The sequence below is a fragment of the Geotrypetes seraphini genome, chromosome 16, assembly GCF_902459505.1.
Source record: "Geotrypetes seraphini chromosome 16, aGeoSer1.1, whole genome shotgun sequence".
Taxonomy (NCBI): Eukaryota; Metazoa; Chordata; class Amphibia; order Gymnophiona; family Dermophiidae; genus Geotrypetes; species Geotrypetes seraphini.
Window position 1 is genome coordinate 52,634,732 of NC_047099.1, and position 15,934 is coordinate 52,650,665.

The window sequence follows — 15,934 nt, forward strand, 5'->3', positions numbered from 1 at the left end:
TAATTTATTTGCCGCATATCCTACAATTCTATGCGGATTACAAATTATTCAGGTACTCAAACATTTTTTCCTGGTCTGTCCCGGTGGGCTCACAATTTATCTAATGTACCCGGAGCAATGGGGAGATTAAGTGACTTGCCCAGGGTCACAAGGAGCAGTGCAGGATTCGAACCCACAACCTCAGGGTGCCGAGGCCGTACAGACTCCCAACTAAGCACAGGAAGAGACGGGGACAGAGCTCACAGGGACAGGGCAGGGATGGAGCCCACGGGCATGGAGATGGAGCTTGCGGGGACAGGGACAAACTTTATCCCCGTGTCATGCTCTAATGGCGATTACAACCCTGACATAGGAGATAAAACGGCGATTTAACCTGAGGTCCCACAATGAGTCAGTAACAGAGATGGGGATTAGCACCAAGCGCAGGAGACAGAACAGAAAGATCGTCTTCCACCCTCCACTTCAACATCCTCATTACTGGTCTTCACTCCCTCCCCCTGCTTTGCATCATTCTTCAAGTGACTTCTGATATTTGTCAAACTCCAGCTAACACAACAAATAGCCCTAGAGAGGCCGAAAACAGGAAGAGCAAAGGGTCATGGAACGTGTACCTGTACTTTTAAAAAGAACAGGAGGAAATATTATTTTACTCAGTGAATAGTTAAGCTGTGGAACTTGTTGCAAGAGAATGTGGTAACAACAGTTAGCACAGCTGTGTTTAAAAAAATGTTTTGGACAAGTTCCTGGAGGAAAAGTCCACAGTCTGCTATTGAGACAGGCAAGGGGGAGAGTCACTGCTTGCCCTGGATCAGTCGCATGGAATGTTGCTACCATCTGGGTTTTTACCAGGTACTTGTAGTAAGGCTATTCTTATCCTATATAATAAAATGCTAGCCGCGCATGCGCACTCCAACTATCGTGTTCTGTATTCCCTGTTCCACGTTCTGTAGGTCCGTGGCCAAGCAGGAGTGCGCATGCGCGAGTCCCCAGCTCCTACCTCATATCTCAGTCTCATAAAGCAGATTTTGAGCTGCGGGAAGCCCTGTTCCTCTTCATTACAGATGCCATTACTAGAGCGGGTCCTGAAATCTGACCACATCCGAGAAGCGACAAACACAGAAGCAGAACTAAAAAGGCTTCTTGGAAGCACGACTGGGAGATTCTTTTGCCGCAGTGCAAACATCCAATTGACTCTTTTGATCCCTGGTGGGAACTGCCTCTGCCTGGCAAAGGCTATTTATTCTTCCCTCTTACCCCCAAGGCCTGCAACTGGGAAAGGAGCCCAAGGTGACTGACAGGGAAAGGGCAGCCAAATCCAGGATGAATGGGCGGGAGGAGGGAGGAACAGAGAGGGAGCTCATTGCTACAGTACAAACACATATGAGGTATCCTAACATAAGAACTGACATATTGAGACAGACCGAAAGACCATTGAGCCCAGTATCCTGTTTCCAACAGTGGCCAACCCAGGTCCCAAGCACCTAGCTAGATCCCAAGTGGTAAAACAGATTTTCTGCTGCTTATCCTGGGAATAAAACGTGGATTTCCCTGAGCCATTTCAAAATGGCCTATGGACTTCTCTTTTAGGAAATGATCCAAACCTTTTTTTTTTTTTAAACCCTGCTATGCTAACTGATTTCACCACATTCTCTGGCAATGAATTCTAGAGTTTAATTACACATTTTGTGAAGAAATATTTTCTCTGGTTTGTTTTAAATCTACTACTTAGTAGCTTCATCACATGTCCCCTAGTCCTAGCATTTTTGGAAAGAGTGAACGAGTGATTCACACATCTACCCTTTCCACTCCACTCATTATTCTATAGACCTCTATCATGTCACCCCTGAGCCGTCTCCTCATCTCCAAGCTGAAGAGCCGTAGCCGCTTTAGCCTCTCCTCATAGGGAAGTCGTCCCATCCCTTTTATCATTTTTGTCGCCCTTCTCTATACCTTTTCTAATTCTGCTACAGTATGTCTTTTTTGAAATGCATTGACCAGAACTGCACACAGTATTCGAGGTGCGGCCGTACCATAGAGTGATACAAGGGCATTATAACATTTTCATCTTTGTTTTCCATCCCTTTCCTGATGGGTTAACAACTTAATTCATAATCCCCAACTGAATCGGTCATCCAGCTTGCCAGGCTAATTGTTGAACTCTGTAATTAATAGCTTTTCTAATTTAGATCACAACTCACACAATGGTTAAAAGAAAATATGCTATCCTTTAACCCATCTAAATCTTCAATAATGCTCCTGCCATGGAAAAAAGAAATTACATTTGAAGCAAAAATTCTTTTGGACAGTTTTCCATTACAAAAAGTAACGACAACTAAAATATTGGGAATATTATTAGATCATGAGCTATCCTATCATGATCAAATTAGCTCTGTAGTTAAGAATTGTTTTTATAAACTTCGTCTCATTAGATCGCTAGTCAAATTTTTAGAACCTAAAGCTCTAAATATCTTAATTCACTCTCTGATTATTTCCAGGCTTGATTATTGCAATACATTATATCAAGGCATAACACAGAAAGAAATAAGATTACAAATTATACAAAATACTTCAATAAAGATTATTACTCATTCCAAAAAATATGATCATATTACACCTCTTCTGCGAAATGCACACTGGCTACCGATTTCACATAGAATAACATACAAAATTGCGCTGCTTACATTTAAAATTCAGAAAACTAATACCCAATATTCTTATATCGGTACTTAATACCCTATTCCCCTGCCAGATCTCTTCGATCAGCAGAACAATATTTAATAACCATTCCAACGCTAAAAATAATAGGCACTAGAAGAAATACAACTTTTTCTATTTTTGGACCTCAGCTCTGGAACAAACTTCCTATCTTTCTACGCGCTGAAACCTCTCTAGAAAAATTTAAAAAGAACTGAAAAAGTTACCTTTATAAAGATGCATTTGATTCTTAAATTAGATAATCTTTTCTTTTTTTCCCTTTCTTCCCCTATCTATACCTTTCCTGATGTTGTTCCTCCCTAAATTGTTTTTTGTTTTTTTTTTTAAATTTAAACAAATGTAATTTTATCCCAGTAGTCCTTATGTACTCTTTACTGTCTATGGATATGTTTTTATGTCTATTGTTTAAATAATTTATTTATTTCCCCAAATTTTAATTTTTGTAATACGCATTGAAAATATTTGATATTGCGTGTAAATCAAAATCTTAATAAACTTGAACTCACAGATCCTTTCCCTTGTGATGTAAAGTTAGCAGTTGACTTTCGGTTTTTATCTGTTATTTTGTTTTGTGTCAACTGTTGTTATGTATTTCATTGATTGTGGATGTTTGTTTTTAATAATAATAATAATAACTTTATTTTTTCTATACCGCCATAATCTTGCGACTTCTAGGCGGTTTACAGTAAAGAGAGCTGTACAATCAGCGAATTACAGGGTAAGAATAGGTAAGATGTCACTGAGTAGTCAGTGATTACAGGGTACAAATAGGTTACAGTATAATCTTAACATGTTACATCGAAGGGGCTGGATGGTCAGCGAATTACAGAATACAAATGGTGAGGAAGACACTAAACAGTCGAGTGAAGAACAGAATACCGTTAGTGAAGAAGCGTAATTTCAGCATGAAGAGAAAAGCTTTAAAAAAAGGGGGGGGGCGTTGCCTGGCTAGGAAATAAATCTATTGAACAGCTTTTGGTCACAATTGCAGCAGCATATAGCCTCAATGTGGCACCATGGCTATGTTAACTGCCCGAAATTGTTGTTTACGATGGAATCTCTCCCCCGGGTGTTCCCGAAGGGCTTCCGGGGTTTTTTGGCCCGGACCTTCCTTTTGGGAAAGAAAACAATATTGCATTGCTGGATTGTATCAGACCCACCAACAGTGTCACTTTGACGTACTCTCATGCTTCGTCAAGCTTCTATGGAGCGTATGTCCTTGACCTCTTAGGACACACCTAAGGGCCGTGTATTTTGTTCAGTTTGGGAACCCTTTTGGCTTACGTTGACTCATAAAGCTCGTAGTAACCTGTTAAACCCGTAATACTATTTGACTGTTGGAGGATGGATCTTTGTTCTTGTGGGATATTGGGGTGGTAGGATTTTGGGGTGTTGGGGATGGGGACGGGGAGGGGGGATGATATCAGGTTGTAGATCTTGTATATTGTGTTTGCAATGTTTTTTGCTTATTTTGCAAAATTAATACCGATTCGAGCCAGAATTCAATTCAAACTATACTGTCTACTCTTCAAAGTAATTAACGGTACTGCACCCACCTACCTAAATGACCGCCTAAACCGTAACCTTCCAACCAGAACAAGAAGAACACTGACATCATTCACATACCCACCACTCAAGGGTACTCACCGCAAAAAGCTTTATGATAGCCTCCTGGCAACACATGCTGCAAAACTCGAACCTTCCATCACCAGACTGTTAACCACAACATCAGACCTCAAGACATTCCGTAAAGAAATCAAAACACTGCTGTTCAAAAAATATATACAATCTACCTAACCTCCCTCACCCCATCCCCCAAGAAACCAAAACACTGCCGTCCAAAACATCTTCCGATGTTATTAAGTCTTTACTATCATTCTGTTATTAAGTCTCTATCCTCAAACTGTATTCTCTATTGTCATGTACCATCCTGGAAATGTCCAGTTCTCTTCTTATGTAATCCGCTTTGAACCGCAAGGTACAAGCGGAATAAAAATCACTAATGTAAAAATCACTAATGTAAATGTATAAATCTATTGAACAGAGCGGTCTTGATTTCTTTCCGAAAGGCGCCGTAGGTTAACCTGGCTCTGTCAATGAAGTTGCCTAGCCAGGTTTTCAGCTTGAAACTTAAAAGTTCTATCCAGAAAGGTTCTGTATTTGCAACCTATGATCTTCGGGTAAGCAAAGAGGTTGCGATTTCTGGTTGTCCTTATGGGAGGGGGAAGGTCGAAGTGAGGTAATAGATAAATTGGGGCCATTCCCCACACCAGTTTATAGCAAAAGCAGGAGAACTTGAATAAAATCCCTGCCTCAATTGGCAACCAGTGTAGCAGTTTGTAGTAGGGACTAATGTGATCCCTTTTCTTTAGTCCGAATATTAGTCGGACGGCCGTGTTTTGCACTATTCTTAATTTTCTCCCGTTTTTTTTAGGAAAACCCACATAGATGATATTGCAGTAGTCTAAGGTGGATAGGATCAGTGACTGTACCAATAGTCTGAAAGATAGAGGCTCGAAATATTTTTGATGGTTTTTAATTTCCAAAGTGTGGAGAAGCACTTTTTAGTCACTCTGTTTAGGGATAAATGGAATTATATAAGTGAATAAACAAACCTAAAAGAGCCCACTGCCTAACAGATACCTAGATCCACTGCATAACAGGGGGTCCATAATGTAGTATCACGTTACCTTAAAATACATATCATAATAATAAATACATTATTGATTTATCTCTGTTCCTCATAAGGGTGGTTTGGGTGAGAACAAAATAGCAAAAATAAAAGAAAGTCCCTTCCAGGGACTTTTCACAATGTTATATAACAACCCCCCCTCCTATGCTCCAATAGCCTTAAGTTCTTTGGAGAAGGGACCCCCACCAATGCACACACCGAGCATACTAAGAGAAATTAACATGCAGAAAGGAGCATAAACACTGTTCCACACATACTGTATATGTATGACAAGCTCTTGCTGCCAGGGCTGGAGATTGGGAGATGTTTTTGCCCCTCCTCCATCTCCTAAGCTATTTGGGGCAGGGACACACTGTCACTTGGCAAGTTCCCTGCTGTGCACAGTGACAGAGAAATAAAGATACAGAAAACAGATACACTAAGGAGATATAAGCACTGTTCCAGAGCCAGAAATGTGTACATGCTGCTACCAGGGCTGGAAATTGGGATATACCCTCGCCCCTGCCCTAGCTCCTAAGCTCTTTGGTGCAGGCACCCCTGTCACTGGACAAATTCTCTGCCATGCACAAAGCAGATAAATTAAAGAGAGATATAAGAACTGTTCCAGGGATAGAAATGTGTGCATGTTGTAGCCAGGGCTGAAACTTGGAATTTATAGTACCCTCACACCTCCCTTATCTCCTAAGCTCTTTGGGGAAGGGACCCCTGTCACTGCACAAATTCCCCGCTGTGCATGCTGACAGTGAAATAAAGATGCAGAAAACGGCATAAATTAAAGAGACAGAAGCACTATTCCAGGAACAGAAGGACATGCATGTTGGTGCATGAAACCAGCTCCTGCTGCCAGGGCTAGAAGTCTGGATACGTCTTTACCTCTCCCCCTCAGCTGCACAGTATGATAGGGGTGATGCCCCGGGAGGGGGGCATTTTAACCATTCAGGCACGATGCAGCACCTCCCCTGATGATGTCCCGTCCGGTAGGGCACTCACAAACACGGCAAAGGCAGTCTTCCATCTCTGCCCCAGACCTGAAGCACCACAACCTCATCTTCAGGCTCCACCCACCCACCTCTGCATTCCTCCACCCAGTGGCACAGGAGTCTGGCATTGCCACGCCTTCATCTCTTGAAACTTTGCTCACTGGGCTGGCTTGTGGCACTGTTGTCAGTTGGGGAGAGGTTCTCGCGAGATTGGACTACTTTTGTAAAGACTGACAACTGATTTTTGTCAGGCGGCTACGACTTAAGAAGTAAATTCTCTTTCTTTATGGAGTTCTGTATGAATTTTATATCTGTGATGAAGACTGAAGTTCTGTCTCCCGTATGCATAATCCAACCCAAGGCGGGACAGAAATAAATAATATTGTCTTATTTTAGGTTTCACCGGTCTTAAGACCTCTTGCATAAGCTCTTTATGGTCTGTGAATATCCAACGTGAAGAAATGTCTGCTGTAAAGATCTTGATCATGCCTGTGGTTTAAAAACTAACATTTTCCCCTCTGTTCAAATCCATAAAAGTTCAGCTGTCAAAACTGCATGGTACCGCTTTCGCAAACGGGATAAAGTCATGTTCTGTGGACACAAGATCATGCAGAAGGTATAGCAATTGGCAGGGTTGAGAGGGACGAGGGCAGACGCAAAGTCCATGTCAGTGGCGAGACTGCATTGCCACTGCTGGTTGAGACACACTAGTCATGGTTTCACTTTTCCTCTAGCAGTGGCATAACCAGACAGCCAGCTTTTTTGGTGGGCCTGAGCCCAAAGCGGGCATACATCTCTTTCCCTCCCTTCCCATCCCCCCAGCCTGTGCAGCAGCCTCTCCCTCCCTTCCCATCGCCTCAGCCCATTTAGCAAATCCTCTCTCTCCTCCCACCCCACATAGATTCTCTCTCTTCCTCCCTTCCCACCCCCAGCCTGTGCAGCAGATTCTCGCTCTCCCTTCCTTCCCACCCACCGCCAGACCATGTACCATTTCTTCACATTGCCGACAGCGGATGGGCAGACTGGATGGGCCATTTGGCCTTCATCTGCCATCATGTGTCTCTGCTGCCAGCGGCTGACCCAGAAGCCTTCCATCTGACGTAAAACGCAAGCGAACCAGAGGAAAGGCTTCCGGGTCAGCCGCAGGCAGTGCGTACAAACCGCAGCCAGCAGCCTGTGGCTACTGGGTGGCCGGGCCTGAAACCAAACTGGCCAGGCCCCAATGCTGTAAAAAGGCACTATTATATGAAATAAACTAGAAAAAGAAAAAGAAGTGACAGTTAGATAACAGACTGCCTTTAAAAGTGAGTCCCTGTGTTATTAAAATAAAAAAAACCCAACAACCAATCTGAATTTAACATCACCCCACACCTTTCTCCTGCCTGAGATCAGGAGAATCTGCTTCCCAAGAGAGAAGTCAGTTTATTTTCACCCCTGGTTTTTCTTACTTCCAAAAGCCGCTTCTGAGTGGGTGGCTGCCTGCAGTCATCACGCTGTCAAGGGGGAGCCATCAACTACCAGCAGGAAGTAGGGGAACAGTCAGAGTGAGGCCTGGAACGCCCTGACAAAAGCTGTTGGAGCACCAGAACGAGGCTTGGAACTCACTCGCCCTCAGGAAGCAGGTGAGCAGTCACAGAAGGCCTGGAAACCCTGACAAAAGCTATTGGAGCACCGGAACGAGGCTTGGAAGTCAATTGCACACGGGGAGAAGTCAGAATGAGGCCTGGAACACATTGACAAAAGCTATTGGGGCGCCAGAACGAGGCTTGGAACTCACTCGCCCTCAGAAGCAGGTGAGCAGTCACAGAGAGGCCCGGAACACCCTAACTAAAGCTATTGGAGCACCCGAACGAGGCTTGGAATTGCCTGACAAACTGCTACTCTTACTACTACTACCATTTAAAATTTCTATAGAACTGATAGGCATATGCAGCGCTCTAGAACAATCCAAATTAACAGACAACTGTACAAGGAGGGGCTTAGAGAGTTTTTCAGGGTACTTAGGGCTTGGAATTCACTTGCACTCAGGAAGTAGGGGAGAAGTCAGAGTGAGGCCTGTAACTCCCTGCTAAAAGCTATTGGAGCACCAAAATGAGGCTTGGAACTTACTTGCTCTCAGGCAGTAAGTGAGCAGTCAGAGTGAAGCCTGGAACACCCTGGCACGAACAAAAGCGATTGGAGCCCCAGAACGAGGCTTGGAATTCACTCGCTCTCTGTAGCAATACATCGTGCTTTTTCTATTTGAGCAGTACCAAGCTTGATTGGCCATCAGGGTACATAACATTGTCCAAGACTACTTATACATTGCATAGAGCTTTTGTCCTGGATCACTGAGCACAAGGAGATTAAGCAACCTTGTTTACAGTCAAGTAGTGAGGAGGAACTGGACCATTGGTCTGGCTCAGTAAGGCTATTTTTATGTTACGTTCTTATCTATAGGTGAAGCCATACAAGTCTTAAAGGTAGGGTTACCAGCCATCCAGGAATTTCCTCCAGCATTGGAGGGAGGGGGGGATGGGTGGAACTGGGCGGCTTGCGGGGCAGGTCTAGGGGTCCGGATTTTGCAACAGTAAAAATCCAGTTACGTGGCCCCCAGACTCGCCCTGTTCCACCCAAGTCACGTCACCTTTCCACCCCAGTCCCGCCCCCAAACCTCTTCTCCTTGAGCTTGGAGCTGCGTTTGGAATGCCTCTGAGCATGCGCGGGTGTGACGCAATGATGTCAAATGCCCATGCATGTGACATCACTAAACTAAACTAAACCTTAGGTTTGTATACCGCGCCATCTTCACAAGCATAGAGCTCGGCACGGTTTACAGGGTTAGAAACATAGAAAGATGACGGCAGAAAAGGGCTACAGCCCACCAATGAAGGGTTATAGGAAAGGAGCTAGGAAGATAAAGAGGGACAGGGAACCAAAAAGCGGGAAGTGATATATTTTTGAAAAGAGCCAAGTTTTCAGGTGTTTGCAGAAGGATTGGAGGGAACTTGAAACTCTGAGCGGGGATGTGAGGTTATTCCAGAGTTCTGTGGTTCTAAAGGGAAGGGATGTTCCTAGTTTTCCTACGCGGGATATACCTTTTGTAGAGGGGAATGATAGTTTCAGTTTTTGGGAGGATTTAGTGGAATTAGGGTTAGAGGAATTCCAGAAGAGTGGGATAACGGGAGGGAGGATGCCATGTAGGATCTTGAAGGCTAAACATTTAAAGAGGACTCTGGAGTGAACTGGGAGCCAGTGAAGTTTGGACAGGAGTGGGGAGACGTGGTCGAACTTGCCTTTTGCGAAAATAAGCTTGGCCGCGGCGTTCTGGATTAGCTGAAGTCTATGGAGTTTTTTTTTAGTTAGGCTTAAATAGATGGAGTTGCAATAATCCAGTCTAGAGAGGATGGTGGATTGAACAAGGACGACGAAGTGAGAATGATGAAAGTACGATTTCACTTTCCTCAGCATATGAAGACTATGCCCTCCCGAGGTGACCTGGAGTTCAAAGCTTTTCAAAACCTGGACCAAGTGCCGGGTTTGGAAAAGCCGTCTGGACAGTCCTAAAAAGAGGGCATGGCCGGGTAAATCTAGACATTTGGTAACCCTGTCCTTAATTCTGGACAAAAGCCATCCACATACCATATTTTTCGGACAATTTTAGACGCACTTTTCCCACCCCCAAAAAGGGGGTGCGTCTTATAGACCGAATATACCGCGTGTGCCCCCCCCCGGTACTTTTTTTAAGTGGTGATGGTCCAGCGCGGTCGGTCTCCTGCTGGACAGCTGCCTCTGCAGAACGACGCACAACGCAGGAGCACGACCTTTGCGCTTCCTGCCTGGTCCCGTGCCGCTTTATGCGCAGGACCAGGCAGGAAGCACAAAGGTTGCGCTCCTGCATTGTGCGTCGCTCTGCAGAGATAGGCAGCCGTCCAGCAGGAGACACGCTGAACCACTGCTACTTAAAAAAAAGGTAGCGGGGTGGGGGGGGGGGGAGGCGGCTTCAGGCGGCAGGCTGCTTCTTTGGGCTGTTTCGGGCTTTGGGCTTCCCAGCACCAGACCATCAGATGCACCTATGTGTAGAGGAGAAAAAACCAAGAAGAAAAAAAATCTGAACCAATTCTTTTTTTCTTGTTTTTTCCTCTTCTACAGGTAGGTGCATCTTATGGTCCGAAAAATACGGTATATAGGGAATTTGGCATCTTGAACATCAAAGGATCACATGAATACATTAAAAATAAGGGGTGGGAGGGAGACAAACTTTATAATTTGATTTATTGTTGAATATTAAGTGTTTTATCTAAGCTTAATTGATTGTACTTGTTGATGCACTTATTGTAAGTTTGAAAAATGAATAAAGAGTAAAAAAAAGAAAAAAGATTAATTATTACAGGTGCATACTCTCTTTCACCCCCTTGACTAGGGTTACCAGATGTCTGGGAATACCCAGATATGTCCCCCTTTTACAGGACTGTCCAGGTACCTGGACCAATTTCTAAAACCCAGCAGTTTGTCCGGGTTTTGGAAGGCCCCGGGCTCGAGGCTGCGTCTAGAGGGCTTCCGAGCATAAGCGGACTTATATGTTTTTATTCTCGACTACGTTTGGAGCGTTTTTGTCCCTTTGACCGACGGATGCGTAAGAGTGGCCATCTGATTTGGTTAAACGGAATGTTCAACCTTCGCCATACACAGCTTAGCTTTCCGTGACACCTTTAAGCTGTTATTGCTGGTATTACATGACGTACCCTTCCCCCTCCCATCACAGGTCTCTCAGTCCACTTCCTCACTTGTGGACACTACATCCACCAGGTCCAGGTTGAAAACAGACATTGAGCATCACCAAAAAGTAAGTGACCGGTCTTGTTTATTTAGCAACCCTTCACTGGTAATGGGGGCACACTGCATTGGCTTCAGGTACCGCATATACTCCAAAAAAGGAGAAAAAATGATTGACTTAAATATAAGATGGGCGGCTTAATATTCCAATGTCCTGCAACCCAGCCCCCTTCCCTCCCTCCCATCAGGGTCTGCACCCAGCCCCCTTCCCTCCCCCGATATCCTACATGCCTCCGCCGCCCCTTCCGTATGACCCAAGTACCTGGACTCCCTAGTGATCCTGAGGTGTACTGGGCAGGAGTGAGCTTTCCACGCTCCTACCCCACTGCTGCGAGTTCTGGCAGTTCAGCTGTACCGAGCACAAGTGTGCTTCCCACGCTGCTGCTCGACACCGAGTGGCTTCCTGAATGGCTCCCACAAATTCTCGTGAGATTCGCCGCAGCCATTCAGGAAGCCGCTCAGCACAGAGCACCAGTGCAGGAAACTCTCTCCTGTTCGGTAAAGCTGAACTGCCAGAACTTGCAGGAGTGCGGAAAGCTCACTCCTGCCCGCTACACCTCTGTACCACTAGAGTCCAGGTACGAGGGTCATACGGAAGACTTGGTGGAATGCAGGATATCGGCAGGGAGGAGGTATAATGGAAGGACAGGGAACATAGCCTGGTGACCCGAATGAGGCCTGCCACAAGTCCGGAAGGGGAGCAGGCGGGCGCTGACCCAAATATAAACAGAGATCCCCATTTTTGGGAATTCAGTGTGTCGAGAGTCTGAGGAAGTGCGTAACCCAGTGTGTGAGTCTCAGGCAACAAGTAACTGGTGCTCACTTGTTTTTTGTGCTCTGTGAAGGAGATGCAGTACCTCCGACTCTTCCCCCAACCCAGCCATCCCACCAGGACCAGCCCCATCAGGCACAACAAGAAAGTCACCAGTATCTCATCAGTGGATGATCAGTAGGAAAACATGGGGAGGCTTCCTGATTCGACTTGGGTAAGGAGCAGTGAACCTCTTGTAGATGGCATCACGTGCAACATTCCTTTCAGTTCTAAGATCTGTGTCTGTGTGATGTTGACACAAGCAAAAAAATCCAACAAAACTGCAGTACTATGTCAATTAAACAAAAGCGAAACCTGCAGGGGTGATGTACAAAATGCCAAGGCTTTAATAAGAATCAACCGTTTGTATCTGAGGAATGTAGTTCACATGGGGTTAGAAGCCAGGACCAGACACGGTCTGTGTTTCAAAAAACACTTCTTCCTACGGTGTCCTAAGGGCTTTAAAACCACATCCTAGTGAACCATTTGGTATACAACAATTTTGGTGAACGGATGATAGAAAAGAGAGTCCAGTAGGCTTTCAGCATTGGACTCTGTTTTCTATCATCTATCCACCAAAACTGTTGTATACCAAATGGTTCACTAGGATGTGGTTTTAAAGCCCTTAGGACCCTGGAGGAAGAAGTGTTTTTTGAAACACAGACCCTGTCGGGTCCTGGTTTCTAACCCAACTTGAACTACATTCCTCGGATAGAAACTGTTGACTGATTAAAGCCTTGGCATTTTGTACATCACCCCTGCAGGTTTCTCTTTTGTTTGTTTTCTGTGTGATGTTGTACAATACATAACTCAGACTATAGGAGGCTGGGATGGAGTCTGAACTGCGTGAAATTATTTATAAAGCTCTGCATGTGGTTAAACCGGTCCTTCTAAGAGAGCTTGTGTACAGTGATAGAAGGGCTTAACCTTGCCACATGCTTTGATTTCACCTACAGACATACTTAAAAACATAAGTGTTACCATACTGGATCAGACCAAAGGTCGATCAAGCCCAACAGTGGCCAGTCCAGGTCACAAATACCTGGCAGAATCCCAAGGAGGAGCAAACTTCCAAGCTATCTACCTCCAGGGCTAGGTAGTGGCTTTTCCTCCAGCAACTTGTCCAAATATTTTTTTTAACCCCAGAAACACCACCTGCTGTTACCACATCTTCCATCAATGAGTTATCAAGCTTAACTAATTCATGGAGTGAATAAAAAGCCATCATTTTTCCTATTTGTTTTACAAGTATTACCATAGAACTGCGTGGAGTGTGTCCTAGTCTTGGTGCAGTTTGAAAGAGTGAACAAGTGACGCCAAATTATGCATTTATAGAATTGTTAAGATGGTTGTGATCGCAGCCGAGTACCTGAAAATTTTGAGGAAGAGCATAAGACTAAAGCTTCATGCAAGATGCCCAAATACTCTTGCCCAAGACAGCATGGTAGGCAAGTTCAAATGGACAGACTGTGTTTCTCCCTAGTAATCCAGAGCCACCTGATCACCTGAACCTACGATGATGAAATGTTTACAAATCAGCTCCGTGGAGGGATCTTTTACTTCTTGTAGTGCAGAGAGAAGAAGGTGTCACTTATTATCCTTTATAAGTATACAAGAAAATGACCACACTCACTCCTCAGGACATACCCAGCCTATCGGGTTTGCAGGGCACCCGCAATATACACGAAAGCGACTTGCAAACGAGGAAAGCAGTGCACGCTAATTTATCTCATGCATTTTCATTGTGGCTATCTCAAAAACCAGACTGACTTGATGCATTCCAAGGACTGGATTGAGAACCCCCGATACAACCCAGTTATCCTTCCCCCTCTTCCCTTTCTCATGTATTCCCATCCCAAATAAAAGCACAGCCCAAACCACCACCCTGGCATCAGCACAGGAAAAGAATTTCTCCGAGCATAGAAAAAAAAAAGTTGCACGCTACAACAATATTCTGAAGTCTTTATCGCAGAACTAAAGAATTTAAGTGTTGCAATAGAACAGTGAATATCTTGTGTTTTGTGTCAGTCCTTCCTGTGTGTGTACGCACAGTACATCGGTACCCTGAGCATTGGTTGTGTATTCCCTTGACTCATACCCGTGCCCGACGTGGCCAGTCTTCCGTAAAAGTTACTCCACTGCTTAAAACTTAAAATCTTATCAGATGTAAACACGACTCTTGTCTTTCTTGCTCGCTTGTGCTACATATTAGAGCAGTGGTCTCAAACTCAAATCCTTTGTAGGGCCACATTTTGGATTTGTAGGTACTTGGAGGGCCGCAGAAAAAATAGTTAATGTCTTATTAAAGAAATGACAACTTTGCATGTGGTAAAACTCTTTATAGTTTAAAAATCTTTCCTTTTGGCTAAGTCTTTATAATAATATTGTCATTTATAGCTAAAGAGACATATGATCAAGAAACTGTTTTTATTTTACTTTTGTGATTATGATAAACATACCGAGGGCCTCTAAATAGTACCTGTCGGGCCGCATGTGGCCCCCGGGCCGCGAGTTTGAGACCACTGTATTAGAGGCTTTGTGTTTCAAAGCTCTATACACTATCACTGCTAGGTCACAGCAGATTGCATCAAAGGCATCAGACATTTGTTCCTATCAGCGTCAGGAGCAGTGTGAGGCATTCAGTGCGGATCCCTGTGCTAAAAAAACACTATCACGGTTTAATGAAAGGAGGCCTTAATCTTAAGGGTGTTGAATTTTCCTAAATCCGTCCTTATCTCCCCATTAGATTTCTTAAAAAAATATCTGATTTTAAATATTCTTTTAATGCCTTTTAGCTCCAGCACACTAAACGGAGCAAACGTTTTTCACGGCATATTGCAACTGCCATTTATACTTCTCTAAATGTTCGCTGGCGCGCGCAGCTTCTTCTAAGTGCTGCTTGCGCCGCCCTCGGTTCCCTTCTGATGTCATGTCCTGGTCCCGTGACAGGAAGTGACGTCAGAAAGGAGCCGAGGCTGGCGCGAGTAGCAGGTGAAAGATGCTGCTCACGCTTGTGAACATTTACAGAGGTACACCAGGGAGCAGAAAGCAAGAGGAGCGCCGTTGCCAGCAGTGACTGACTTTTGCGTACATGAAGTACACATCATCTAGTCTAGTATATATTTATTTTATGAATTATTTATTCTAGTATATATTTATTTAATGAATTTAAAAATTAAATTCTGGAATCTCGCCATGGCACACAGCGAGACACTGTTGTAAGTGTATGGTGTGGATTCTGGGAAATAAGTATGTGTTTTATGCTCCAGATCAATTCAGATTTTTTTGGACCTTAAGCAGCTCGCTGGGGGGAATATTGGTTAGCAATATATGGAGAAATTAGGTTCTTACCTGCTAATTGACTTTCTTTTAGCTTCTCCAGACCAGTATAGAAGCTTACAAGCGGGTATATATCTCATCATGACCAACAGGTGGAGATTGAGACTGAGACTCCACCTGCTGGTCATGATGAGATATATACCCGCTTGTAAGCTCCTATACCGGTCTGGAGAGTGCTAAAGGATTTCCTTTTTTTGTCTCCTATATCTAGCCACCCACTTTCCATTTAATGGTCTAAGGAACAGTTTATTTTTCTTTTTGTTTCTTTATTAGAGAGTGGTTTCCTATCAATTTTACTGGGGAGGGTGTTTCTACAAGTGTAATATTGCTTGTTATGTTATTGCAAGACATATAAATAAAATGTAAAAAAAAGAAAAGTGTTGAAACCCAGGGACTCTGTAAAAAGGCTAATGTGTTCCTGAAACACATTTGCTGTGAAATTAAAAAAAAAAAGGGGGCAGCTGTGACCCATATATTACTTCAGCTTATGGGCTAGGGAACAGGACAAACCTTTGTAGAAAAGTTTACGTGTTTCCCGTGGCCTAATTTAAAGGAAAGAAAAGAGGCAGTGGAAGAGGCAGG

At 44.2% G+C, this 15,934-nt stretch overlaps 1 protein-coding gene across 5 annotated transcripts in view; it reads right to left on the reverse strand.

The window, feature by feature from the left end:
* The window catches only part of PNPLA6 (patatin like phospholipase domain containing 6), a 79,384-nt gene extending 71,417 nt beyond the window's left edge, over window positions 1–7,967 (reverse strand). For 3 of the 5 annotated variants that reach the window (XM_033924406.1, XM_033924402.1, XM_033924405.1), the window contains exon 1: window positions 7,836–7,967. The gene's annotated coding sequence lies outside the window, so the exon portion shown is untranslated. Of the gene's footprint in view, window positions 1–997; window positions 1,143–6,280; window positions 6,409–7,835 lie in introns of those variants that run through there. The other 2 variants (XM_033924404.1, XM_033924403.1) reach the window with 2 other exon arrangements.
* Window positions 7,968–15,934: the final 7,967 nt, after the last annotated feature.